This window comes from Triticum aestivum, chromosome 2B, assembly GCF_018294505.1.
Source record: "Triticum aestivum cultivar Chinese Spring chromosome 2B, IWGSC CS RefSeq v2.1, whole genome shotgun sequence".
Lineage (NCBI taxonomy): Eukaryota > Viridiplantae > Streptophyta > Magnoliopsida > Poales > Poaceae > Triticum > Triticum aestivum.
The window spans coordinates 580,222,953-580,249,983 of record NC_057798.1 but is presented as its reverse complement, the minus strand read 5'-3'; the positions used below and the strand labels follow the sequence as shown (position 1 = coordinate 580,249,983).

At 47.0% G+C, this 27,031-nt stretch overlaps 1 pseudogene; it reads right to left on the bottom strand.

Moving 5' to 3' along the window:
* The window catches only part of LOC123039310 (plasmodesmata-located protein 8-like), a 27,662-nt pseudogene extending 952 nt beyond the window's left edge, over nucleotides 1–26,710 (bottom strand).
* Nucleotides 26,711–27,031: the final 321 nt, after the last annotated feature.

Here is a 27,031-nt window from a genome sequence, read left to right as displayed (position 1 = left end):
AAAACAAGTATATCGAAACGATTCTGCATCTACTACTATTACTCCACTCATCGACCGCTATCCAGCATGCATCTAGAGTATTAAGTTAAAAACAGAGTAACGCCATAAGCAAGATGACATGATGTAGAGGGATAACTTCATGCAATATGATAAAAAACCATCTTGTTATCCTCGATGGCAACAATACAATACGTGCCTTGCTGCCCCTGCTGTCACTGGGAAAGGACACCGCAAGATTGAACCCAAAGCTAAACACTTCTCCCATTGCAAGAACTACCAATCTAGTTGGCCAAACCAAACGGATAATTCGAAGAGACTTGCAAAGATAACTCAATCACACATAAAAGAATTTAGAGAAGATTCAAATATTATTCAAAGATAATTTGGATCATAAACCCACAATTCACCGGTCTCAACAAACACACCGCAAAAAGAAGATTACATCGAATAGATCTCCACAAGAGAGGGGGAGAACATTGTATTGAGATCCAAAAAGAGAGAAGAAGCCATCTAGTTACTAGCTATGGACTCGAAGGTCTGAAGTAAACTACTCACACTTCATCGGAGGGGCTATGGTGTTGATGTAGAAGCCCTCTATGGTAGATGCCCCCTCCAGCGGAGGTCCGGAACAGGCCCCAAGATGGGATCTCGTGGATACAGAAAGTTGCGGCTGTGGAATTAGGTTCTTGGCTCCGTATTTGATCTGTCGGGGGTACGTAGCTATATATAGGAGAAAGGAGTATGTTGGTGGAGCAACAGGGGGCCCACGAGGTAGGGGGCACGCCCTAGGGGGGCGCCCCCCACCCTCGTGACCTCTTCAGTTGTTCCTTGGAGAAGGGTCCAAGTCTCCTGGATCATGTTCGGTGAGAAAATCACGTTCCCGAAGGTTTCATTCCGTTTGGACTCCATTTGATATTCTGTTTCTTCGAAACACTGAAATAGGCAAAAAACAGCAATTCTGGGCTGGGCCTTCGGTTAATAGGTTAGTCCCAAAAATAATATAAAAGTGAAAAATAAAGCCCAATATAGTCCAAAACAGTAGATAAAGTAGCATGGAGCAATAAAAAATTATAGATACGTTGGAGACGTATCAGCTGCCGGAGCTACCCACCTTGTACCCGTCGACGACGGTCTGCAACACGCCCAGCACAGCGTCCCGGTCCCTGAGGAAGCCGGTGTCGGCGCTGGTGTTGGCGATGCACTTGCGGTACACCATGGTCGTGTCGGGCCGGCGCACGAAGTTGGTGCCGTCGTAACGCACGAGCGCCCCTCCAGCTGCAGCGACGCCGCGTACGCAGCCGGGCACTCCTGGTGAAAGAACATGCGGTGCCCCCATGTTTGGTTTTGGTAATTGATGACAATCTCTATGGACTAATGGTTGTCTTGAATTATATTTGAAGGATCTGTCCATAGGCTTTTCTTGAATTCCATGTGTTGGTTTCAAGGAGTTTATGAGTTGATCAAGGTGCTATTAAGGAATTATCCAAAGATTGGTCATGTGAGTGTTGAGCTTATTGCAAGCATGTCTTGAAGAAGAAGATTGTGTGATCATTCATGTTTACCTTCAAGACATCATCCAAATGAAGAGAGTTGGAAAGATTCAAGGTTGATCAAGACTAAGTCAAAGAATGAATCAAGTTGATCAACACACAAAGCATAGAATATGTACCGAGAGGGATCAAGCGATCCCATGGTATGGTAAGCATGGTCAATTATGCTTTGTGTACTAACCCATGGTCTTCGTGAGAGTTCTTTGTGGGGTTAGGTTGCGGTGTGCAAGTTCAAGTAGGATCATCACGAAGAGATCATATGCTTGAAGCTTGCCGTCCATTGTGGCGACAATGGACTTGTGAAGATGTGCAGAAGAGTGGCTCACCCATAGTGAAGTATGGGGGAGCAATCAACTAGTCTTCTTCGAGCCAATGCAATCAAGAAAGGTGGTCCAACTTGAGGGAGTCAAGATCGTCATCATCTAGCTCAAGTGGACCATGTGCAAGGCAAAGGTTTGCCCTTGATAGGTTTTCTATTTTACCGGTCCCACGGTAGTTGTGGGAGACCGGGTTATAGGATTGATTGTCGTACTATCAAGGGGGGCTCTCGATGAGTTGCTTGATCGTATCGTTCGTAGAGAGCTCAAACCATTGCATCCTTGCATCATATTTTTGGTTCTTGTTTGGTTCTTCTCCTTGTGAGATTTGGAGCTTATGGTCATTTTTATGACAAGCTCGAGTTCATCGAAAACGGAGTTCGCATGCGTCTTCTATGATGTTTTCGGTGTTGGAGGTTTTACCGGTCTTATCCAAGGAAGGGTTCTCACCATTTTCTTATGGGTATTTTATCATTTGCTTCTTATTGATATTTCTATCAATATTGTGTTAGCCCTTGTTGCTAGCTTTCCAACAAACTTGGTTTCATCGAATTCGGAGCTCGTATGCGAAAGTTGTGGCTGTTTTGATATTGCCTGTTTTACATAGAGAGGTTGTACCGCCCCATAGAGAGGTTGTACCGGTTGACCGGTACAACCGGTGTTTGGAGTGGTTGTACCGCTCCAGAATTGGTCCGGAGGTTGTACCGGCCATGTACCGCTCTACCACCGGACTAGCTTCTGTTGTGGTGCGGTTGTTGGGCGGTTGTGGGCCGGTTGTACCGCTTATTGCCTGTTACCGGTTGTACCGGTGCTCATAGCGGTTGTACCGCTCCTATGTTATTCTGCACATAACGGGCAGATTCGTGGGGACCTATTTAAGGGGGTCTTCTTCCCCAATGGTTCCCCATCTCTTGAGCTCGTTTTTGCCCCCATTGTTGACCTTCTTTGAGCTTGCTAACTCTCAATCCCTCCATGGATTCTTGCTAGTTTTTGAGGGAAAAGAGAGAGGAGATCTAGATCCACATTTCCACCAATCACTTTCTCCTCTATATGAGGGGAACCCCTTGGATCTAGTTCTTGGAGTTCTTGGTGTTCTCCTTCTTGTTCTTCCTCTCATTTTCCTCCCTAGCATTAGTTGCTTTGGTGGGATTTGGGAGAGAAGGACTTGGGCACTCCGTGTGCCCTTGCCATTGCATTTGGTGCATCGGTTTGAGTTCTCCACGTGATACGTGGAAGTTACAAGTTGAGAAGCTTATTACTCTTGGGTGCTTGGTGCCCTTGAGCTTGTTCCTCTTGGGTGCTTGGGCGCCCTAGACGGTTGGTGGTGTTCGGAGCTCAATCATTGTGGTGTAAAGCTCCGGGCAAGCGTCGGGGTCTCCAATTAGGTTATGGAGATCGCCCCGAGCAATTTGACGGGTTCCGGTGGCCGCCCGCAAGGGTTGCCAAAGTGTACGGGTTCGGTGACCGCCCCCAAGGGTTGCCATTTGTACGGGTTCGGTGACCGCCCTCAAGGGTTCCTTAGTGGAATCACGGCATCTTGCATTGTGCAAGGGCGTGAGGAGATTACGGTGGCCCTAGTGGCTTCTTGGGGAGCATTGTGCCTCCACACCGCTCCAAACGGAGATTAGCATCCGCAAGGGTGTGAACTTCGGGATACATCATCGTCTCCGCGTGCCTCGGTTATCTCTTACCCGAGCCCTTTACTTATGCACTTTACTTTGTGATAGTCATATTGTTCTTGTCATATATCTTCCTATCACATAGTTGCTTATCTTGCTTAGCATAAGTTGTTGGTGCACATAGGTGAGCCTAGTTGTTGTAGGTTTTGTGCTTGACAAATTAACCATTAGGTTTATTCCGCATTTGTTCAAGCCTAAACCGTAAATATTTTAAAACGCCTATTCACCCCCCCTCTAGGCGACATCCACAATCTTTCAATTGGTATCAGAGCCTCGTCTCTCTTTGTTGGGCTTAACCGCCTAGAGAGTAAAGATGTCGACTAGGGGATTAGGATTCTCTGACACTCTTAGTTTCGATGGCACAAGTTTTGATGTTTGGGTAATTCGCATGCTTAACCTCTTTAGGGTCATGGACCCAAATTTAGAGCGAATTGTAGATATGGGTTTTTCTCCTCCAAAGGATCCCCAAAGATTATCTTTAGAGGATGAGAAAAACTCTTATCTCAATGCTCAAGCTTCTAATGTGCTTTTCGATGCTTTGAGCAATGTAGTTCTTTTTCAACTCATGCCGTTTCGGGATGCTCATGAGTTGTGGACAAAGCTTCAAGATAAATATGGTGTGTCCAATATTTGTGGGGATGATTGTTCTCCCTCCACCTCCGGTCGTATAGTCTTCTCAACTTCTTCTACTTCACCTACATGTGGTTTGCCACAAGGTAATGATATGGTGAGTAGTGTTGGTCATTGCAATGATGATAGTATGCTTATTGTGGATGATCCTTCATCACTATATTATTGCAATGCTCCTTCTTTGGGCTTTAACACTTCGAGCACTCCAAATGTTTCACATGCTTGTGTTGATAGTCCTTGCATATCATGTAGAAATTGCTTGACTAAATCTCATGATGATATGCTTGCTATGTCTTGTTGCCATGATAAAAATGCATCTATTTCCTCGAATTGTTGTGCTAACAATGTAGAGGAAACCGAACACTCCATGGAACAAGATGTGGGGTTTAATGGTGCCTCAAGGGATCCTACATCATCATCTATTGCTTTTTGCCTTATGGCTAAGGCATCAAAGGTATCTCCTACTTTGTACCCCAATATGTCTCTTGATGATGATGTTGATGCTAATGATGATGAGGATAATGATGAAGAGAATGATAATGTTGCCTCCTTAAAAACTAAGGGGGAAATGATTTTTAAAGCTCTTCATAAAAATAAAATTGCTCGTTCCAACTTCATGGAAATAATGTCCATTGCGATTGATGGCAAGAAATACATTGAGGAGTTGGAATCTCATCTAGAGGAGCACGAGGCCACCATTGAGAAAATGGAAGCTCATGGGTGTGATTACGCAAATGAGATCGCGGAGCTATCTCAAGCTCTTGAACATGAACAAACCACCTCCGAATCTCTTGAGGAGACTTTTGCTCTAGAATTATCTAGAGTGAGGGAATCTCATGATAGAGCTCTTGAGGTGGCCAACGATTTCAAAACTAAAAATGCTAAGCTTGAAGTTTCTCATGCTAGACTCCTTGTGGATTTTGAGCACCTCGAAAATGGCTCAAGGGTCATCAAGGGTGAGCTCATCAAACTCACCGAGTCTCATGCCCAACTTGAAGCTTCTTATTTAAAAGAGCTTGCCAAGTTGCCTTCTCCTCTTGTTGTTAATGATGATGCTTGTGCTACTAATTCTATTACTTGTGAAGCATCCATTTTGAAGGAGAATGTTGAGCTACGGGCTCAACTTGAGGTGCTATCTAGCAATTATGGGAAATTGGAAGAAAGTCATGAAAAGCTCTCAAGCTCTCATGATGATCTTCTAGTATCCCATAGTGTGCTAAAGATAGCTCATGAGGCCATGATTGCTAAGGTAACATCTAGTGAGCCTCATGTGGGTACTAGCACTACTTCTAGTCAAAATAGTATATTGTCATGTGCTAGTCCTTGTAATTCATCTACTCACAATTTTGGTACATCTTGTGATGAATTGCTTTCCTTGCCTTGTTGCTCTAACGATGAAGCTTATACTTCCTCTAGTACTTGTGTTGAGACTAACCGTGTAGAGGAAATCAAAGAGCTCAAGGCCCAAGTCACTTCTTTGAAGAAAGACTTGGAAAAGTGTCATGAAGGGAAATCCACACTCAACAATATCTTGAGTGTGCAAAAATCCCCCAATGACAAAGGTGGACTTGGATTCAACTCCAATAAGAAGAAGAAGTCCAAGTTTAACAAAAAGAAGGGCCAATAATAAGTCAAGAATTCGGCCAAGATTGTTTGCTTCAAGTGCAAAATAGAAGGGCATCATGTTAGATCTTGCCCATTGAAGAAGAAGGCCATTAGTGTCAAGCAACAAGGGAAGATGGCACAAGTTCAATCACATGCTCAACCTCAAGTTGAAGAAAGGCCTCTTCCCAAGAAGACTCAAGTTAATGCTTCTCAAATTGAGAAATCAAGTGAGAAGAAAGTGAAGAGTAGACGTTGCTACTTATGTCGTGAGAAAGGCCACGTCGCTTCTTCATGCACTAGTGGTAACTTATCCAACCCAATTATTATTGATGATATCTATTCTCTTGGTAAGGATAAGGTTGGCAATGTGTTTGCCAAGTTTGTTGGTACTCAAAGTGGTGTCAAGCAAAGAACCATTTGGGTACCCAAACCTATTGTGACTAACCTCTTAGGACCCAACTTGGTTGGGGACCAACAAGCTCAAACTTGATCAATAGGTGTTGTTGGAGGGCGTTGGAGACTTGGCTACATTATGAAGAATTAAGGGGACTTCATCATTCTCTTTGTCTCAAGCCAAGTCAATTGGATTATCAAGTTTCTATCTTATATTCAATGTGCCTCCTTGCGGTAACTTGTACTTAAATTGTTTACCTTGAAAGTTACTTGCCCCCTTGCATGTTTTGGTTTTGTTCCTTGCATGTGTTTGTATATGTTGCGCTTCCAACTTGCTTATCTTGAGCAATCAAGTATGTGTGTGTTGGTTTGCACATCATGTACGTGTGCGTCGTGCGTTGAGCCTTTTTGCTTCCTATTTGTATCCTAGTTGGCTCGTGTGAGAGATCAATGGAACATCCCATTTTGGGGGAGTGATGTGCTTTGTGCACCTCACAATCCTATAAATGTGTGTACATGAGGAATACCATCTAGTATTGATATTACAAGATTATCTAGTCGCTAGGTGGTATATCTCTCATGAGAAATTCAAATTCTAGATAGTCCATTAATTATATCTTATTTGTTCCTCTTATTGCCTCTTGTTAAGTTCTTATTGGTATCACATTATGGGGGAGTAATATGCTAAGTGCATATTACAAGCCTAGAAAATGTGTACATTTGAGATATTATCACCTAGAATTGATATTGTAGATTATCTTGTTCCTAGGTGGCATGTTAGCTCTACAAGTTGCAATTTGCTTGTGTTTGTTGTGAAGATTATGTTGGACATCCTTGCTATCTACCACCGGGAATTATTTCCAAATACTTCTTGTCTTTTGACAGTTGGTAGTCACTTATGTGTGGTAGAATTTGTTGATCATCTTTACTTTGGCTTTTGTTTTTCTTTTTCTCTTGCCAAGGTTTGTGTCAACTCCCAGTGTCTTCCCTACCACTTGTGGATCTTGTTTATTTCTTGTTCTTGTCTAGTGTTTTCTAGATATAGTGAAAGTAGTGATCCCACCTTGTGCATTTTGTATTCAAATGAAAATGCCATATAATGCACAACTCGTGGGGGAGCTATCCTATTTTCTTTAGAACACTCTTCCTGTGATCCTTATCAAGTGTGTTTTGGTGGAAGGCAAGCCATTTCTTTTTGGTACTTTGTGCCATCATGAAACTTTGTTGAGAGCTTGGTTTGTTTGGAACCATCCTCTCTTTGGGAGTTTGACATCTTTAGTTTAGTGTGTATCAATGGATATCTCATTCCTTGATGTATTTTTGATGATATCTTCCAAGTGATGATTTCTCCATTTGGTATCCTTTTCACTTGGCATTTCTTTCTGTTTAGGTTTCGGGTTTTGAAAGTCTTGAGCATGCATGTTTACTTCATGTATTTCATTTGGCATGCTTTCTTTCTTTGACTCATATAGAAGGGAAACTCCACCTAGTCTCAATTTGGATGAGATGTGCATGAAATTCATTTTCATATCTATATGCACATATTTATGTGGAGTTTGTCCTATGTATTGGTGTTTCTAACTATTTGGTCCCGATGAGTTTGGGTACCGTTTAGTTTGTGTTGTTCTTCTAGGAACATTTGGAGATGCATTGGATGCTCGGCTCACTCACAAGGAAGATGTTGTCACCATGTGCATATTGGAGTCAAGCTAGGATGATCAATGAACTACTATCTACCTTCAATTGGTATCTACTACATACTTCCAATGATATCTCGGTAACAAGTATCTATTCATGCTTTCTCCTCTTGCATTCAACCTTTGTAACACCCCGGTGTAATGATGCTACAGTAACCCCTGGGGTTAAGTTAATCTTTTTGCTAAACATGTGCCTGATCATTATTGTCTCATGTTCTTTCACATTCCAGTTGAATTCAAATTCAAATTTTGTCTGAAATTAAAAATGCTCAGACATGAAAACAAAAATGTTCATCATGTGCAGAATAATCCACAACTAATTTTGGTGGTGAACCAACATTTTTGCAAAAAGGTTTGAGTGGACTAAGCTACTCCAAACAGTGGCCTAAGAAATAAATTAAATGCCTTTTTAATTTATGAAAATGGCAAACTATTTCTAAAGCCTCACAATCTTTTTTTTGGCAGTGCACTTTAATTCTTTGAGTTTGTTTTGGCCAGTGGCATAATTTTGCAAAGTCAATTGTGGCAAAAGAAAAATGCAAAAGCTGCTGGAAAAGAAAAACAAAAAAAAAGGAAAGAAGAAGGGGTGGGAGAGCCCCTGGCCTCCCCTTGGGCTTCGGCCCATCCCAGCAGGCCGGCCCACCTCACCAGCCTGGCCGGCCCAGCTCCCCGCATCGCTCTCCCCTCCCTCCTGTTCCCTCGGTGCACACCGCTACAGTGGCGCGTCGCCGCCCGACCACCTCGCCGGCAACGCCGCGGGTGGATAAGGGCCCCTCCCCTCGACGCCTCGACCTCCTCCTCACCTACCTCCACCCACGCCTCGAACCCCCCTCGCCCTCTCCGCCTCTCCCTCTCCCACTCCTTCGTTCTGGAGAGGAGTCCGACGCGGTCGCCGTCGTGCCTCGCCCGTCCTCGCGGCCATCGAGCGCCGTTCGCCTCGCCATCGTGCCCATCGTCTCTGCCGTCGTCGTCTACCCCATCCCCGTCCGTGAGCGCGAGCCGGGAGCCACTGCGGGGTGCGGATCGAGCCGCCCCCTTTCGCCCCTGTCGCCGGCGAACTCCGTCGTCTCCGGCAACTGCTGCTGCTACTAATCTTACACCGGGCCACCTTGTGCCTCCCCGGTGAGCTCTCCTACCTTCTCCCTCTCCTTGCCTACTTGGCGCGCCCCCTAGCTGCTTCCCCACGTGCGCCCGAACGCAGCGCCGCGGAGCTCGTCACCGGCGAGACTCCGGTGACCTTTTGGACACGGGCTCAAGCCCGTTGGACTCGCCGCACCACGGGGATCCTCCCCAGCCCTTCCTTTCGTTCCGTAGCACGCTGCTTCGCCTTCGCCATCACACGCCCGAAGGTCGTCGCCGCCTTTTCCGTCGCCGGCGATGCTCCGGTCGTCCCCGACGCCAGTTATCGTCACCATCGTATGCGCGGTGCCGGGCCGCGCCCTTAGGTCCAAGCCGTAGGTCCGGAGGCCCCCTGTAGCGCGGCTCCGGCCAACTCCGGCGAGGCGCCACCGTCGCCTTGGTCGCCGGAGCCCTCCCCGGCGCAGCCACCAACATGGATGCGTGGGCCCCATCACCTGAGTCACTGACGCTGGGCCCCACGGGACCCTGTTGACTGGTTTGACCAGTCAACATGCTGACTGGGCTTCTCTGTGACACTGACGTGCGGGCCCCACCACGTAATTAGATTAACTAAACCGGTTTTATAAATAAAACTAATTAGTTAACCTAACCAGTCACTGACTGCTGGGGCCCACGCCCCCTAACTAACCCTGTTAGCTTAGTTAAGCCTCTGTTAGACAGAGAGGCTGACAGGTGGGTCCCACCTGCCAGTTTGACTGGTCAGCAGAGCTGACGCAATGCTGACGTCACTACTGGCGCAATAAACCTTTTATGCTTTTAAAATAATTCAGAAATTGGTTTAAACTTTGAAAATCCGTAACTTTTAAACCATAACTCGGATGAAAATGTTTTCTATATGAAAGTTGCTCAGAAAAATCCAACGAATCCGAATATGCGGTCCGTTCATCTGTCACATGCCCCTAGCATGCTGAACATGGAACTTTCCCCCTCCGGTCATCTGTCTGACACAGGTCCGGAACCGGGAACACCTTCCCGGTTGATTTCCCCCTTCACCTATAACGTCTAGGACCGCGTTAGAGCACGCTTAGCGCTACGTATCGTCATGTCATGCTTAGTGTTACCTCTGTTTGCTATGTATTTACTGTTTCTTCCCCCTCTTCTCTCCGGTAGACCCCGAGGCCGCTGATGCCCCGGTGATCGACTACGTCGTCGACAACGACCCCTTCTTGCCAGATCAACCAGGCAAGCCCCCCCTTTGATCATCCCGATATCGCCCATTCCATTCTCTCATGCTTGCATTAGATTTTGCTACTGTTATTGTATGCTCCTATTCTGATGCATAGCCTGCTTTTGTACCTGTTATTGTACCTTACCTGCTTATCCTAATCTGCTTAGTATAGGTTGGTTAGTGATCCATCAGTGACCCCCACCTTGTCCTTGTTGCCCCTGCTTCATCATTGAAGACCCGTTCAACGGGATTGAAGACCAGGCCCCGGCACCGCACATCACTTCCCCCTTAGTTGCTCGACACTGCTGGGTTACTGTCGAGTGCCGAGGGTGAGACCTCTACAGCACTTCTGATGTTAACCTGTAGTGTAGCTATTCGGTCGTGGTCATCGAGGGTGATTTCCTCCTTAACCACTTCCGATACGGCTCTGTCGTGCAACCCCTCAAGTGTGAACCTCGAGGGTGATTCCTCTACGTTCACCTTGATGATTACATTGAGTGGTACCCACCGAGGGTGATTCCTTGGGTTTTCCTCTTGATGTTTGGACACACGGATACTTGGACTTTACAACTGTTACGTGGAAAGTGATGTGGAGACGGGTTGACCTGGAAGGTGCCCGTGAGATAATTACGAGGCGTGGCCGGGCATTCTTAGCCCTTGCCGCAAGTCCTCGAGATGGGGCAACGGGGTCGCATCTTTCGTGAGTCTCTGCTTGTTACCGCGCGTTCCTAATCCACTACGATTTGGATATTTGATCCGAGGGGCCTCTGGCCTGATAGCACTAACCATCACGTGGGCATAGTATGGGCGTTCTGCGTCGTGTACATCAGCCGAAGCTTAATAGACGTCAGCGACGGAGCGGCGCGCGCCGGGTTGGACTGGTAAGCTCCTGCCTTTTTAGGGAGGTAGCTAGGTCTGCTCACCGGCCGCCCACGCAACGTGCAGGAGTTCCCGGGGAGATGGCCCATGACCCCTGGGGGCATAGGTTTAGTCCGGCGTGCTGACCTCTCTGTTAAGTCTAGGTCGGGTTGCGGCGTATTGTTTGGCCGAGGCCGGGCATGACCCTGGAAAGTGTGTCTGGCCGGAGTCAATCGAGCGTGGTGGGTAAGTTGGTGCACCCCTGCAGGGAAGAAAACATCTATCGATAGCCTGTCCTACGGTAACGGACACTTGGAGTTGTATCCCGATCGATACAACTAGAACTGGATACTTGTGATGAGAACTGGATGGTGATGAGGATTTGATTGTGATGATAACTGGATAGTATGGCTCTGGGATTGCTTTCTCGCAGGGAGTCGAGAAAGGATCTCTGGCCGAGGTTGATAACACTACTACCGCTTTACTTTATGCTACTCTACTCCCTCTTGTTTGCTGCAAGATGGTGGTTTCTAGAAGATGCTAGTCTTCGATAGGACTAGACCTTCTCTTTATTCTGGCATTTCTGCAGCCCAGTCCACATATACAGCCTTCCTTTGATAATGTTGCATATGTAGTGTAGATCCTTGCTTGCGAGTACTTTGGATGAGTACTCACGGTTGCTTTGCTCCCCCTTTTCCCCCTTCTTTCTTCTTTCTGGTTGTTGCAACCAGATGGTGGAGTCCAGGAGCCAGATGCCACCTTTGACGACTGCTGCTACCCCGAGGGTGCCTACTACCACGTGACGGACGCCGACGACCAAGAGTAGTTAGGAGGCTCCCAGGCAGGAGGCCTTGCCTTTTCGATCGTTTTTGTTTTGTGCTAGCCTTCTTAAGGCAAACTTGTCTAACTCATGTTTGTGCTCAGATATTGTTGCTTCCGCTGACTCTTTTGTTTTCGAGCTTATGTATTCGAGCCCTCGAGGCCCCTGGCTTGTAATATAAAGCTTGTATTATTTTAATTTGTGTCTAGAGTTGTGTTGTGATATCTTCCCGTGAGTCCTTGATCTTGATCGTACACATTTGCGTGTATGATTAGTGTACGATTGAATCGAGGGCGTCACAAGTTGGTATCAGAGCCGACTGCCTGTAGGTAGCCCCCTTTCCAACTCCTTGGCCGAAGTTGAGTCTAGTCGTCCAAAACTGTTTTACTAACTTGGCTGTGTGGCTTACGGGCCCACGTCGCCATATGGGTGGTATTAGCATCTTTTACTCCTCGTCTATACTCTGGGACTCTGAACTCTCTTCTACTCGGGTTAAATGAATTTACTAACATTAGGATCCCGTGACCACATTCACCCCAAAGTTGGATGAAGCCATAGTTATTCCTTAGAATAGCTTTTTGAGTAGTGCACACCCTGTCGTGTTGACTACGGAGTGGAATCCATCGTACCTCCTTCATTATGCATGTTTTCATCATGAATGATCCTTGCCTTTGCAAATGCTAAATGCTGAACTACCCCTGTTACATGTTAGCAGGATGGTTAGACCCGCTGGTCGTGGCTGTGGTGCCAACGACCCACCACCGCCTGAATTCTTTACTGGAATGAGGCAACAGTTTGAGTTAACTCGCCAGTTCATGGAAGGAATGATGGCTCAGTTTCCTCGTCCGAACATGAATCAACATCCAACCCGAGTAACTCTGCAGGACTTCATGCGCCTCAACCCATCTATCTACCGCAGCTCAACTCAACCCCTTGATGCTGATGACTGGCTCCGCGACATCACATATGAAATGGAGTCTGCTAGTGTTGCCCCTGCCAACTATGTCACCTTCGCATCTTTCTTTCTGAAGGGTCCTGCTGCTCAATGGTGGGACAGCCACAGGCGTACCCTACCTGCTGGAACGGTCATTACTTGGCCGGATTTCCAAGCTGCCTTCCGTGCCCGTTTCATTCCTCAGGGAACCATGGACAGGAAGAAGCGAGAGTTCCGCAACCTCAACCAAGGCAACAAGACTGTAGATGCTTATCAACGGGAATTTCTGGACTTGTGACGTTATGCTGAAGAAGACATTGCAACTGATGCTCGTAAGCAAGAAAAGTTTCGTGATGGACTTCACCCAGATATCAAGCTAGCACTGCTCATTCATGACTTTGCCGACTTCGCCACCTTGGTGAACAAGGCTATTCAGGTTGAGACTGGTCTTCAGGAACACCAGGGATCCCTCAGGCGTAGCCGTGACGCTGGCCCATCTTCGGGCCCGTCAGCGCAGAAGCGTCGGATATGGATTCCCCACAGCATGTATCGTCCAACTGCACCTACACCAAGACAGTCCTATGCTGCATCTCGTCTGCCTCCTCCACCGGAGAGGCAGCCTCTTCGAGATGTACCATCCCAAGCTCCTGCTCCCGATCCCAATGATGGTCTGTGCTTCAGATGTGGCTGCCCCGGCCACCTTGCTAAAGAGTGCACTCAGAAAAAGAGCCAGCTGGCTCTACCTTCAACTGGCCGTAACAATCAGCCCCATAACAATAATGCCAGACCTTATGGTCATGGTCAGGCTAATAATGTTGATCTGAATGAAGCTCAAGACCAGCCTGCCACTGTGATGGGTACTCTTCTTGTTAATTCAGTACCGGCTTCTGTTTTATTCGATTCAGGAGCATCACATTCATTCATGTCAGAAAATTTTGCTTACGCACATGACATTTGTTGCGAGCCCATGAACACTCCGATAGTGGTACGCACCCCTGCGGGTCAGTGTCGAACTACCATGATTGGTCGCGACGTCCCCGTTGAAATTGAAGGGTTGGAATTTCGTGTTTCTCCCATTATTCTTGATTCTTCCAATATTGACCTCATTCTGGGAATGGAATGGTTGAAAGCGCATACTACGTCTATCGTTTGCGCCACCAAGGTCGTTCACCTCCTACATCCTTCCGATGAGATAGTAAGCTACCATGCTCAGCTTGTTCAAAACGCTGAAGCACGACTTTATGCTTTGAATGCGTTGAACGCGGCACCTCTTGAGGGAATTGAAAAGATTCCAGTCGTTCGCAACTTCCAAGACGTATTTCCAGAAGAACTTCCAGGAATACCCCCTGCCCGGGCTGTCGAGTTCGTCATCGACTTGAAACCAGGCACCGTTCCTATTGCAAAACGACCCTACAAGATGCCACCTCATGAACTCCTTGAGCTTAAGGAGGAAATCGACAAATCTCTTCACAAGGGTTTCATTCGTCCAAGTTCCTCTGCTTGGGGAGCACCTTCTCTCTTCGTCAAGAAGAAGGACGGTACGAACCGTTTGGTCCAAGACTATCGTCCTATCAACCAAGCTACAATTCAAAACAAATATCCCCTTCCTCGGATCAATGATCTGTATGATCAACTGGCTGGTTCATCGATATTCTGTAAACTCGACTTGAGGTTGGGTTACCACCAGATCCGTGTTCGTGAAGAGGATATTCCAAAGACCGCATTTGTGACTCGTTATGGTTCTTACGAGTACACCGTCATGTCATTCGGTTTAACCAATGCTCCAGCTACATTCTCTCGTCTGATGAACTATATATTCATGGATTACCTCGACAAGTTCGTCGTAGTCTATCTGGATGATATACTGGTATATTCGAAGAATAAAGAAGAACATGCTGAACATCTTCGTCTTGTTCTGGAGAAGCTTCGAGAGCATCAACTTTATGCCAAGTATTCCAAGTGTGAATTCTGGTTACCCGAAGTCACCTACCTTGGTCATGTTATCTCCAAGGATGGTATTGCCGTCAACCCAGAGCGCGTTCAGGCTATTCTTGACTGGACCCCTCCAAAGACTGTCAAGCAAGTCAGAAGCTTTCTCGGACTGGCCAGCTATTGTCGCCGCTTTGTCGAGAACTTCTCCAAGATCGCCAAGCCACTGACTAATCTGCTTCACAAAGGCGTTAAGTTCGATTGGACAGACAAATGTCAGGAAAGTTTCCAGGCACTCAAGGATAAACTGACTTCTGCCCCAGTGCTTGCTCCCCCTGATTCTCGCAAGGACTTTGTCATCTATTGTGACGCTTCACGTCAAGGATTAGGTTGTGTTCTAATGCAAGAGCGCAGGGTGATTGCCTATGCCTCCCGTCAAGTGCGTCCTCACGAAGAAAACTACCCGGTTCATGACCTTGAGCTTGCAGCGGTTATCTTTGCATTGAAGCTATGGCGACAATACCTTCTCGGTAATCGTTGTGAGATCTTCACTGATCATCAGAGTCTGAAGTACCTGTTTACTCAGCCAGATCTGAACCTCCGTCAGCAGCGATGGATGGAAGCTATTGCTGACTACAACTGCGGTATATCTTATACACCTGGCAAGGCTAATGTAATGGTCGATGCCCTAAGCCGAAAGTCTTATTGCAATAATCACTAGGTCTACAAAGCTCAACCCCGCCTTTATGAAGAGCTATGCAAGCTGAACCTTCAACTAGTTCCACAGGGTTCTCTGAATAACCTTGTTTTGGAACCAACTCTTCTGAAAGCAATCAAGTCTGCTCAAGCCAAAGATGCTCATGTTGATCTGATGAAAAAGGATCTTGCCTTAGAGAAATCCAGAGATTTCTCACTTGGTGAAGATGGAACCTTATACTTCAGAGATCGCATTGTCGTACCCCGGTTCGAGCTTATGACAGAGAAGGTGATGAAAGAAGCGCATGACACCCCTCTCTCTATTCATCCGGGAAGTACCAAGATGTATCTTGACATCCGTCAGAAGTACTGGTGGTCTAAGATGAAGCAAGACATTGCTCGATATATTGAAGAATGTGACGTTTGTCGTCGCGTCAAAGCAGAACATCAAAAACCGGCTGGACTTCTACAACCGCTTCCGATTCCTGAATGGAAGTGGGATAAGATCCAAATGGACTTCGTCACTGGCCTTCCCAAGTCTCAGAAAGGTAACGATGCTATCTTTGTCGTCATCGACCAATTCTCGAAGGTTGCTCACTTTCTGCCAGTCAAGGAGACTATCACTGCTAGTCAATTGGCAACCTTGTATATCTCCCGAATTGTGTCACTCCACGGCATTCCGAAGGAGATCAGTTCAGACCGCGGCAGTATTTTCACTTCTAAGTTCTGGAATAGTTTCCAAGAGGCAATGGGAACTCATATTATCTGGAGCACTGCTTATCATCCCCAATCCCAAGGCCAAGTCGAGCGAGTCAATCAAATTCTTGAAGACATGCTTCGAGCTTGTGTTATTTCTTTCGGCAAGAAGTGGGAAGAATCTCTCCCTTATGCGGAGTTCTCTTATAACAACAGCTATCAAGCCAGCTTGAAGATGGCACCCTTTGAAGTGCTTTATGGACGTAAGTGCCGAACCCCTCTGAATTGGTCAGAAACTGGGGAACGAGCACTCATTGGTCCGGACATTATTCAACAAGCTGAAGAGCAGGTTCGCATTGTCCGGGATAATCTCAAGGCGGCCCAATCCCGCCGGAAGAGCAACTATGACCGGAAACACTGGGGTTCAACTTATCAACCTGGTGAACAAGCTTATCTGCGTGTCACTCCTTTGAGAGGCACTCATCGGTTCGGAGTCAAGGGAAAGTTAGCTCCTCGCTACATTGGTCCCTTCCGTATTCTCGCCCATCGTGGACTGGTGGCTTATCAACTGGAGTTGCCACCTCAGTTCTCTCACGTTCATGACGTCTTCCATGTGTCGCAACTTCGTCGATGCTTCAAGGATCCGGAACGTGAAGTGGATCCGGAATTGATTGAAATTCAAGATGATCTCACATACAAGGAGCATCCGATCTGCATTCTTGAAGAAGCTGAACGTCGAACCCGCCAGAAGGTTACTAAGTTCCTCAAGGTGCAATGGTCGAATCATACTAAAGAGGAAGCCACTTGGGAACGCGAAGATAACCTCCGGGCTGAATACCCCGATCTCTTCCCTTCTACCTCTTAATTCTCGGGACGAGAATTTCTTTTTAGAGGAGGAGAGTTGTAACACCCCGGTGTAATGATGCTATAGTAACCCCTGGGGTTAAGTTAATCTTTTTGCTAAACATGTGCCTGATCATTATTGTCTCATGTTCTTTCACATTCCAGTTGAATTCAAATTCAAATTTTGTCTAAAATTCAAAATACTCAGACATGAAAACAAAAATGTTCATCATGTGCAGAATAATCCACAACTAATTTTGGTGGTGAACCAACATTTTTGCAAAAAGGTTTGAGTGGACTAAGCTACTCCAAACAGTGGCCTAAGAAATAAATTAAATGCCTTTTTAATTTATGAAAATGGCAAACTATTTCTAAAGCCTCACAATCTTTTTTTTGGCAGTGCACTTTAATTCTTTGAGTTTGTTTTGGCCAGTGGCATAATTTTGCAAAGTCAATTGTGGCAAAAGAAAAATGCAAAAGCTGCTGGAAAAGAAAAAAAAGGAAAGAAGAAGGGGTGGGAGAGCCCCTGGCCTCCCCTTGGGCTTCGGCCCATCCCAGCAGGCCGGCCCACCTCACCAGCCTGGCCGGCCCAGCTCCCCGCATCGCTCTCCCCTCCCTCCTGTTCCCCCGGTGCGCACCGCTATAGTGGCGCGTCGCCGCCCGACCACCTCGCCGGCAACGCCGCGGGTGGATAAGGGCCCCTCCCCTCGACGCCTCGACCTCCTCCTCACCTACCTCCACCCACGCCTCGAACTCCCCTCGCCCTCTCCGCCTCTCCCTCTCCCACTCCTTCGTTCTGGAGAGGAGTCTGACGCGGTCGCCGCCGTGCCTCGCCCGTCCTCGCGGCCATCGAGCGCCGTTCGCCTCGCCATCGTGCCCATCGTCTCTGCCGTCGTCGTCTACCCCGTCCCCGTCCGTGAGCGCGAGCTGGGAGCCACTGCGGGGTGCGGATCGAGCCGCCCCCTTTCGCCTCTATCGCCGGCGAACTCCGTCGTCTCCGGCAACTGCTGCTGCTACTAATCTTACACCGGGCCACCTTGTGCCTCCCCGGTGAGCTTTCCTACCTTCTCCCTCTCCTTGCCTACTTGGCGCGCCCCCTAGCTGCTTCCCCACGTGCGCCCGAACGCAGCGCCGCGGAGCTCGTCGCCGGCGAGACTCCGGTGACCTTTTGGTCACGGGCTCAAGCCCGTTGGACTCGCCGCACCACGGGGATCCTCCCCAGCCCTTCCTTTCGTTCCGTAGCACGCTGCTTCGCCTTCGCCATCACACGCCCGAAGGTCGTCGCCGCCTTTTCCGTCGCCGGCGATGCTCCGGTCGTCCCCGACGCCAGTCATCATCACCATCGTATGCGCGGTGCCGGGCCGCGCCCTTAGGTCCAAGCCGTAGGTCCGGAGGCCCCCTGTAGCGCGGCTCCGGCCAACTCCGGCGAGGCGCCGCCGTCGCCTTGGTCGCCGGAGCCCTCCCCGGCGCAGCCACCAACATGGATGCGTGGGCCCCATCACCTGAGTCACTGACGCTGGGCCCCACGGGACCCTGTTGACTGGTTTGACCAGTCAACATGCTGACTGGGCTTCTCTGTGACACTGACGTGCGGGCCCCACCACGTAATTAGATTAACTAAACCGGTTTTATAAATAAAACTAATTAGTTAACCTAACCAGTCACTGACTGCTGGGGCCCACGCCCCCTAACTAACCCTGTTAGCTTAGTTAAGCCTCTGTTAGACAGAGAGGCTGACAGGTGGGTCCCACCTGTCAGTTTGACTGGTCAGCAGAGCTGACGCAATGCTGACGTCACTACTGGCGCAATAAACCTTTTATGCTTTTAAAATAATTCAGAAATTGGTTTAAACTTTGAAAATCCGTAACTTTTAAACCGTAACTCGGATGAAAATGTTTTCTATATGAAAGTTGCTCAGAAAAATCCAACGAATCCGAATATGCGGTCCGTTCATCTGTCACATGCCCCTAGCATGCTGAACATGGAACTTTCCCCCTCCGGTCATCTGTCTGACACAGGTCCGGAACCGGGAACACCTTCCCGGTTGATTTCCCCCTTCACCTATAACGTCTAGGACCGCGTTAGAGCACGCTTAGCGCTACGTATCGTCATGTCATGCTTAGTGTTACCTCTGTTTGCTATGTATTTACTGTTTCTTCCCCCTCTTCTCTCCGGTAGACCCCGAGGCCGCTGATGCCCCGGTGATCGACTACGTCGTCGACAACGACCCCTTCTTGCCAGATCAACCAGGCAAGCCCCCCCTTTGATCATCCCGATATCGCCCATTCCATTCTCTCATGCTTGCATTAGATTTTGCTACTGTTATTGTATGCTCCTATTCTGATGCATAGCCTGCTTTTGTACCTGTTATTGTACCTTACCTGCTTATCCTAATCTGCTTAGTATAGGTTGGTTAGTGATCCATCAGTGACCCCCACCTTGTCCTTGTTGCCCCTGCTTCATCATTGAAGACCCGTTCAACGGGATTGAAGACCAGGCCCCGGCACCGCACATCACTTTCCCCTTAGTTGCTCGACACTGCTGGGTTACTGTCGAGTGCCGAGGGTGAGACCTCTACAGCACTTCTGATGTTAACCTGTAGTGTAGCTATTCGGTCGTGGTCATCGAGGGTGATTTCCTCCTTAACCACTTCCGATACGGCTCTGTCGTGCAACCCCTCAAGTGTGAACCTCGAGGGTGATTCCTCTACGTTCACCTTGATGATTACATTGAGTGGTACCCACCGAGGGTGATTCCTTGGGTTTTCCTCTTGATGTTTGGACACACGGATACTTGGACTTTACAACTGTTACGTGGAAAGTGATGTGGAGACGGGTTGACCTGGAAGGTGCCCGTGAGATAATTACGAGGCGTGGCCGGGCATTCTTAGCCCTTGCCGCAAGTCCTCGAGACGGGGCAATGGGGTCGCATCTTTCGTGAGTCTCTGCTTGTTACCGCGCGTTCCTAATCCACTACGATTTGGATATTTGATCCGAGGGGCCTCTGGCCTGATAGCACTAACCATCACGTGGGCATAGTATGGGCGTTCTGTGTCGTGTACATCAGCCGAAGCTTAATAGACGTCAGCGACGGAGCGGCGCGCGCCGGGTTGGACTGGTAAGCTCCTGCCTTTTTAGGGAGGTAGCTAGGTCTGCTCACCGGCCGCCCACGCAACGTGCAGGAGTTCCCGGGGAGATGGCCCATGACCCCTGGGGGCATAGGTTTAGTCCGGCGTGCTGACCTCTCTGTTAAGTCTAGGTCGGGTTGCGGCGTATTGTTTGGCCGAGGCCGGGCATGACCCTGGAAAGTGTGTCCGGCCGAAGTCAATCGAGCGTGGTGGGTAAGTTGGTGCACCCCTGCAGGGAAGAAAACATCTATCGATAGCCTGTCCTACGGTAACGGACACTTGGAGTTGTATCCCGATACATACAACTAGAACTGGATACTTGTGATGAGAACTGGATGGTGATGAGGATTTGATTGTGATGATAACTGGATAGTATGGCTCTGGGATTGCTTTCTCGCAGGGAGTCGAGAAAGGATCTCTGGCCGAGGTTGATAACACTACTACCGCTTTACTTTATGCTACTCTACTCCCTCTTGTTTGCTGCAAGATGGTGGTTTCCAGAAGATGCTAGTCTTCGATAGGACTAGACCTTCTCTTTATTCTGGCATTTCTGCAGCCCAGTCCACATATACAGCCTTCCTTTGATAATGTTGCATATGTAGTGTAGATCCTTGCTTGCGAGTACTTTGGATGAGTACTCACGGTTGCTTTGCTCCCCCTTTTCCCCCTTCTTTCTTCTTTCTGGTTGTTGCAACCAGATGGTGGAGTCCAGGAGCCAGATGCCACCTTTGACGACTGCTGCTACCCCGAGGGTGCCTACTACCACGTGACGGACGCCGACGACCAAGAGTAGTTAGGAGGCTCCCAGGCAGGAGGCCTTGCCTTTTCGATCGTTGTTGTTTTGTGCTAGCCTTCTTAAGGCAAACTTGTCTAACTCATGTCTGTGCTCAGATATTGTTGCTTCCGCTGACTCTTTTGTTTTCGAGCTTATGTATTCGAGCCCTCGAGGCCCCTGGCTTGTAATATAAAGCTTGTATTATTTTAATTTGTGTCTAGAGTTGTGTTGTGATATCTTCCCGTGAGTCCTTGATCTTGATCGTACACATTTGCGTGTATGATTAGTGTACGATTGAATCGAGGGCGTCACAACCTTGTGTAGGTTGCATCTTGGCATGATTTTCATTTCATATCTTGTGATACTTGTTTCCTTTCTCAAAGCATCCCAACGATGATCTCTTGTTGCTAATTGTGATGCCCTTGATGGATGTGTGTTTGGACTTCATTTATATACAATAAGACCATATCTAGCCAAGTGCTATGCTTTCAAGCAAATATCTTATTGGTATATTTATGACTTCCTTGTGTATATCTCGTTCCTTCATGTTGTAACTATTTCGGGTGTACATCCTTCTTTGTAGATATATATCATCATGATTTCGTCTACCTAGAACATTATACACTTGAGAGAAATTACATCTCTAGATGATATCCTTTCTTTCACGTCCACCTTGTCTCTCTTTTGTTATTTCTTTGGTGGCTCCGTGAAAGCTTTTGCCTTGAGTGCGTGTCCTCTATCGTTGCATCTTGTTGCACTCTTGTGTGGTGAAGATTATTTTCCTCTTGCTTATCTTTACGAGGTTTTTGCCATCTTAATTGGTATCCCTCGTCTTGATGAGCCTCCCCTCGTCTATCTTCACCACGGGTTGTCACAAGCATAGGTTCTCTTTTGCTTATTAGTAAGCTTGTGAACCCATTTGCCAGTTGTGTGTGGGAATGATAGGCCTTGCACCATGTGCCTCATTCTTTCAAGACTATGTTGATGCTTAATGCTCATCCTAATCTTAGTCTTCTCAAGTGCTTCGCCATGACTCACATACATCATTTTGATTGAGCCTATTCTTAAGTTGCCTCTTTTACATGTTGCTCAACCATGTGCTTGTTGCAAGCGCTAGGCTTTGTTTCCTATATGCTCACTTGCACTGGATGTGAGTTTCTATTGATTTTGGGGGAGCTATGATCCTATTTTGTGCACTTTGTATTCAAATACAAAAATTCTTATGTGTGCACAAATCATGGGGAGCTTCTCTAGTTTGTTTAGAACACTCCTTTGCGCTTATCATAATGTATTTATTCTTGTGGCATGTAGGATCATTGGTCTAGTTGGTTCAATTGATATCCGTTGATTGCTTGCTTCAATTGGTATCTTTTGATTGCTTGTTTCTCTCTTTGTTATGTCTTTGTGGCATATCATTTTTTTTGCAATCTTTGTGCCTCAATATAGTTTGTCTTCCTCCAAGTATTGTCAGTTGGATATGTGTATTGCATTCCACTCTCTTGTTGAGAAATACACAATTTATGGAGGATCACAATTTATATTGGCCTTCCAAACTTTTCGCCCATTTTGGCAATCAATGCCAATGGGGGAGAAGTTTCAGAGAGTTTTGTGGAGAAGTTTAGAGAGCTATCTCCTCTTGCTTTGGTTTTGTTCCTTAGCTTTTGCATCTCATTCATTGCACTATTATTGCATTGCATGGTGATGTATAATTCCTTATATAAACTCTCTTGAAAGTGATTGTCATCAATTACCAAAATAGGGGAGATTGAAAGAACATGCGGTGCCCCCATGTTTGGTTTTGGTAATTGATGACAATCTCTATGGACTAATGGTTGTCTTGAGTTATATTTGAAGGATCTGTCCATAGGCTTTTCTTGAATTCCATGTGTTGGTTTCAAGGAGTTTATGAGTTGATCAAGGTGCTATTAAGGAATTATCCAAAGATTGGTCATGTGAGTGTTGAGCTTATTGCAAGCATGTCTTGAAGAAGAAGATTGTGTGATCATTCATGTTTACCTTCAAGACATCATCCAAAAGAAGAGAGTTGGAAAGATTCAAGGTTGATCAAGACTAAGTCAAAGAATGAATCAAGTTGATCAACACACAAAGCATAGAATATGTACCGAGAGGGATCAAGCGATCCCATGGTATGGTAAGCATGGTCAATTATGCTTTGTGTACTAACCCATGGTCTTCGTGAGAGTTCTTTGTGGGGTTAGGTTGCGGTGTGCAAGTTCAAGTAGGATCATCATGAAGAGATCATATGCTTGAAGCTTGCCGTCCATTGTGGCGACAATGGATTTGTGAAGATGTGCAGAAGAGTGGCTCACCCATAGTGGAGTATGGGGGAGCAATCAACTAGTCTTCTTCGAGCCAATGCAATCAAGAAAGGTGGTCCAACTTGAGGGAGTCAAGATCGTCATCATCTAGCTCAAGTGGACCATGTGCAAGGCAAAGGTTTGCCCTTGATAGGTTTTCTATTTTACCGGTCTCACGGTAGTTGTGGGAGACCGGGTTATAGGATTGATTGTCGTACTATCAAGGGGGGCTCTCGATGAGTTGCTTGATCATATAGTTCGTAGAGAGCTCAAACCATTGCATCCTTGCATCATATTTTTGGTTCTTGTTTGGTTCTTCTCCTTGTGAGATTTGGAGCTTATGGTCATTTTTATGACAAGCTCGAGTTCATCGAAAACGGAGTTCGCATGCGTCTTCTATGATGTTTTCGGTGTTGGAGGTTTTACCGGTCTTATCCAAGGAAGGGTTCTCACCATTTTCTTATGGGTATTTTATCATTTGCTTCTTATTGATATTTCTATCAATATTGTGTTATCCCTTGTTGCTAGCTTTCCAACAAACTTGTTTCATCGAATTCGGAGCTCGTATGCGAAAGTTGTGGCTGTTTTGATATTGCCTGTTTTATATAGAGAGGTTGTACCGCCCCATAGAGAGGTTGTACCGGTTGACCGGTACAACCGGTGTTTGGAGCGGTTGTACCGCTCCAGAATTGGTCCGGAGGTTGTACCGGCCATGTACTGCTCTTCCACCGGACTAGCTTCTGTTGTGGTGCGGTTGTTGGGCGGTTGTGGGCCGGTTGTACTGCTTATTGCCTGTTACCGGTTGTACCGGTGCTCATAGCGGTTGTACCGCTCCTATGTTATTCTGCACATAACGGGCAGATTCGTGGGGACCTATTTAAGGGGGTCTTCTTCCCCAATGGTTCCCCATCTCTTGAGCTCGTTTTTGCCCCCATTGTTGACCTTCTTTGAGCTTGCTAACTCTCAATCCCTCCATGGATTCTTGCTAGTTTTTGAGGGAAAAGAGAGAGGAGATCTAGATCCACATTTCCACCAATCACTTTCTCCTCTATGTGAGGGGAACCCCTTGGATCTAATTCTTGGATTTCTTGGTGTTCTCCTTCTTGTTCTTCCTCTCATTTTCCTCCCTAGCATTAGTTGCTTTGGTGGGATTTGGGAGAGAAGGACTTGGGCACTCCGTGTGCCCTTTCCATTGCATTTGGTGCATCGGTTTGAGTTCTCCACGTGATACGTGGAAGTTACAAGTTGAGAAGCTTATTACTCTTGGGTGCTTGGTGCCCTTGAGCTTGTTCCTCTTGGGTGCTTGGGCGCCCTAGACGGTTGGTGGTGTTCGGAGCTCAATCATTGTGGTGTAAAGCTCCGGGCAAGTGTCGGGGTCTCCAATTAGGTTGTGGAGATCGCCCCGAGCAATTTGACGGGTTCCGGTGACCGCCCCCAAGGGTTGCCAAAGTGTACGGGTTCGGTGACCGCCCCCAAGGGTTGCCATTTGTATGGGTTCGGTGACCGCCCTCAAGGGTTCCTTAGTGGAATCACGGCATCTTGTATTGTGCAAGGGCGTGAGGAGATTACGGTGGCCCTAGTGGCTTCTTGGGGAGCATTGTGCCTCCACACCGCTCCAAACGGAGATTAGCATCCGCAAGGGTGTGAACTTCGGGATACATCATCGTCTCCGCGTGCCTCGATTATCTCTTACCCGAGCCCTTTACTTATGCACTTTACTTTGTGATAGTCATATTGTTCTTGTCATATATCTTCCTATCACATAGTTGCTTATCTTGCTTAGCATAAGTTGTTGGTGCACATAGGTGAGCCTAGTTGTTGTAGGTTTTGTGCTTGACAAATTAACCGTTAGGTTTATTCCGCATTTGTTCAAGTCTAAACCGTAAATATTTTAAAACGCCTATTCACCCCCCCTCTAGGCGACATCCACGATCTTTCACCTGGCCGAGCTGCGCCAGCGCGTCCAGCACACACGCCACGCACTCGGTGTTGCCCAGGTCGCCGCGACACTGTAGAGCCCGTACGCGGCGCCGCCGTTGCCCGTGCCGTTGGCGAAGCTGTTGTACGCGTTGCTGGGCGCTGCGTTGGTGATGGAGGCAAGGAGCGACTTGAGGTTGCCCTCGTAGGGGGTCCCCGGCTGGTACTTGTACGTTGAGCACCCCGAGTAGATGAACATGCCGGTGTCTGCCCCCGTAAACGCAGTGCCGGGGCCGATCACAAGCAGGACGATGGCGGCGGCGGCTGATACGTCTCCAACGTATCTATAATTTTTGATTGTTCCATACTATTATATTATCTGTTTTGGATGTTTAATGGGCTTTAATATGCTCTTTTATATTATTTTTGGGACTAACCTATTAACCGGAGGCCTAGTGCCAGTTTCAGCTTTTTTTTGCCTATTTTAGAGTTTCGCAGAAAAGGAATACCAAATGGAGTCCAAATGGAATTAAACCTTTGCGATGATCTTTCTTAGACCGAAAGCAATACACAAGACTTGGAGTTGAATTCTGGAATGCCACGAGGCGGCCACGAGGAACGAGGGCGCGCCCAGGGGGGTAGGCGCGTCCCCCACCCTCATGCGCCCCTCGTAGCTCCACCGACGTACTTCTTTCGCCTATATATACTCTTATACCCTAGATCGATCAGAGAGAGCCACGAAACCACTTTTCCACTGCCGCAACCTTTTGTACCCGTGAGATCCCATCTTGGGGCCTTTTCCGGTGATCTTCCCGAGGGGGAATCGATCATGGAGGGCTTCTACATCAACACCATTGCCTCTCCGATGAAGCGTGAGTAGTTTACCACAGACCTTTGGGTCTATAGTTATTAGCTAAATGTCTTCTTCTCTCTCTTTGATTCTCAATACAAAGTTCTCCTCGATGTTCTTGGAGATCTATTCGATGTAATACCTTTTTGCGGTGTGTTTGCCGAGATCCGATGAATTGTGGATTTATGAACAAGATTATTTATGAATATTATTTGGTTCTTCTCTGAATTCTTATATGCATGATTTGATATCTTTGCAAGTCTCTTCGAATTATCGGTTTAGTTTGGCCTACTAGATTGATCTTTCTTGCAATGGGAGAAGTGCTTAGCTTTGGGTTCAATCTTGCGGTGTCCTTTCCCAGTGATAGTAGGGGCAGCAAGGCACGTATTGTATTGTTTCCATCGAGGATAAAAAGATGGGGTTTATATCATATTGCTTGAGTTTATCCCTCTACATCATGTCATCTTGCTTAATGTGTTACTCTGTTCTTATGAACTTAATACTCTAGATGCATGCTGGATAGCGGTCGATGTGTGGAGTAATAGTAGTAGATGCAGAATCATTTCGATCTACTTGACACGTACATGATGCCTATATTCATGATCATTGCCTTAGATATCTTCATAACTATGCGCTTTTCTATCAGTTGCTCGGCAGTAATTTGTTCACCCACCGTAATACATGCTATCTTGAGAGAAGCCACTAGTGTAACCTATGGCCCCCGGGTATCTTTCTTATTATAGTGCATCTCTTTTATTTACATTGCATCTCGTTTACTATTTTGCAATCTTTACTTTTCAATCTATACAACAAAAATACCAAAAATATTTACTTTACTATCTTTATTAGATCTCACTTTTGCGAGTGATCGTGAAGGGATTGACAACCCTTTTATCATGTTGGTTGTAAGGTTCTTGATTGTTTGTGCATGTACTAGGTGACTTGTGTGTTGTCTCCTACTAGATTGATACCTTGGTTCTCAAAACTGAGGGAAATACTTACGCTACTTTGCTGCATCGCCCTTTCCTCTTCAACGAAAAACCAACGCATGCTCAAGAGGTAGCAAGAAGGATTTCTGGTGTCGTTGTT